Source organism: Micropterus dolomieu, linkage group LG18, assembly GCF_021292245.1.
Source record: "Micropterus dolomieu isolate WLL.071019.BEF.003 ecotype Adirondacks linkage group LG18, ASM2129224v1, whole genome shotgun sequence".
NCBI classification, from domain to species: Eukaryota; Metazoa; Chordata; class Actinopteri; order Centrarchiformes; family Centrarchidae; genus Micropterus; species Micropterus dolomieu.
The window spans coordinates 21,787,092-21,789,755 of record NC_060167.1 but is presented as its reverse complement, the minus strand read 5'-3'; positions in this window follow the sequence as shown (position 1 = coordinate 21,789,755).

The window sequence follows — 2,664 nt, the reverse complement described above, 5'->3', positions numbered from 1 at the left end:
GGACAAATCCATTTTTATTGTGTGTGTCTGCCAACAGAGACGCAGAGACGTAACAAAGTGTGGGTGGCAGTGGGACACATTGTTGTTCAGACATTATTGATGGGGCAGTAAGCGCCTGTTAACTTATTAAGCTCCTCCTTTGGACGGGCACAGACGAAGAATTCAAAAGCTGAGTAAAAGAGAAGACGTGCCAAGAAATGGCCAAAATTGGCAATGTGTACTTTTCAATGGAAGTTAATGCGAATTAAGCAAAGCAAAGTTGCAGCAAAGACGCCAGTGGAAACATGAGTCAGAGTTGGAGACAGGAGTTTGTTGTGCTGAAGTAATGTTAGAGGAACTGCTAGCAAAACTTTATTTCCTATGTACACAACAAACTCCTCTCCAACTCTGAGTCATGTTTCCACCTGCATCTTCCTGCAACAACTCGCCTCACAAGATTTCAGAGTGAGAATTGTCATTGAGCGAGACTTTCCTGTTAAAAACAAAGGGTGTCACCGGGAGTCACTCGTAGGCAAAGGATGCCTACGAGTGATGTTGTTAGACACAGTCTGAGCCTGTCCATGGCAAAAAGAAGCACTTTTTGTTGACGTAATTTCGATGGGCGCAATTGCCCCGAAGGAATATGTTGCAGCCACTGCAACCGGTTCACAGCTGCCAGCTGAAGCCGTCTACTGCACGGATTCTAAAAGATTTTGTACCTACGAGTCATTTCGACACCAAAAATAAAAATACCGAAATTACCCTTTAAGATTTTTTTGAGGGAGCAGTTTTTCCTGGCACACTTGAAATGTTTAGGGGCTGCATTGATCTAAGCAGCATTTGAATGAGAAGTTTGGCATTTGTGTCACAATTTATTTAATCAGCTGTGTGTACTGCAGAGGAGGAAGAAAAGGCTCCAGCAGGCTACTGATATTTGATGGACTCGTGTTCTTTAGCCAGTGGTCCTTAATGAGCATCTTGACCTATAAGTACAAATGTATTCATTCAAATCCAACACGTGGTCCTGGACAGGCCATATCGCACGTGTTTCATATTTTACAGATGTAACATGTCAAATGATATGTTTAAGATAATTTAGAAACTGTCTTTCTTACATAATTTGTCCACCAGAGAGCACATGCAATTTTTTTTTTGTCGTGTAAAATGTCCAGCTCTGTACATATCTTGGCCACAATTAAAAAAATAATTAATTAATAAATTAAGGAATCCTTATCAAAAGTGTTTGTGTAAAAAATTAATATTGACCAATATATCATTACTGATCATTTTAAACTCTCAGATATCAATACCAGTATCTTTCCCAAAAATAAATCACTACTGGTCTGGTTATTGTACTCTTCCAAAGTGCAGAAAGCCCAAGAAGACACAAGATACACTGTAGGTGTAGGGAAAACCTGAATGAGTGGGGGGGAAAACATGCAGGTGCTTCCCCTCAGGACACAGGGGTTTACTGAATAATTTGATAATTATGACAAATTATTTGAATCACATGGTATGGCCTTCACGTTCATGTGGGAGATTTTGTACAAATGTGTCCAACACCATCATAAAAACACCAAATGAAGAGCATTAAATCTTTTCCTGCAACTTATGGTGGAGGAACAGCTTACTAAGACACTTTATGCTGGTTTTAAATTCTATTGTTCTGTTCTTGCATGTCTGCCATATAGAAATGAAGCATCATCTGTTAAGTTGGCCATCTAAGGACGATTCACTTGTTCATTCTCAGACCATGGGAGAAATGATCAAGGTTTAAAATATCTCTCAATCTGTGGGTGACATTTTGTTTTGTGATTAAACTCTGAGATTGGTAGTTGTACTGCCTACAGAGGTGTGATCAGTCTGCAGAGACAGATGCCCTCACCACATGTCTGTTGCACTTTCAGTTTTAATCCTTGCACCCCAACCCTTGTCCGAAGGCAAAAATGAAAATCAGTCTGGAAGAGACTAGCGATGACACGCTGGGTCAACAACTGATTTAATTAACTGTGAGACCCACAGGGGTGTTATGCAGCTTTGAGGGCACGGAGATTATTGCCTTCCCATGATGTTAATTATTAATCTCATTACAGCGCACGTGGAGAGCGATATGGGGATGTCTCAACAAACATTTTTTAGATGGCTACGACCACTGCGTGTCTGAAACGGCTTTTGGCAGGAGAGAGGAAATGGTCGCAGTTCACCCTCTCAAAGCGCATGTCCCCTGCGCGCATCACTGTGCCATCTGGGACTGACCTCATACTTTCTCGTGCCGTGTCACAACTTGTTTGCGGATCCCAAATAGAATTTCCGCCGCTGAAGATAAGCAGTCTCAAAAGAACCCCCCCCCCGCTCTTGACCAAATAGGGGGTGACTCTTAAACCCTCCTCTCAACATTGATAGACAGTTCAACCGCTTACAAACCAGCTGAACGAAATCTTTTCCATTTGGCTCTAAATGACATCATGTTTATTTGGCATACTTGAGATGAGACTATCTCCAGAGCATGCGTGGAGCAGCATGATCGTTTTGGAAAAAAAAGATGTTTTGGCCAGTTACTAAAGATTTTTCATAGCCTCCTCGAGTAACAGGTACAATTTAAACTTTGTGTCCGATTGGATTTCTTGAGCGCTAAAAGCCTATAACCTGGCATCCTATCAGACTCTCAAACGTCACATCCCCCCC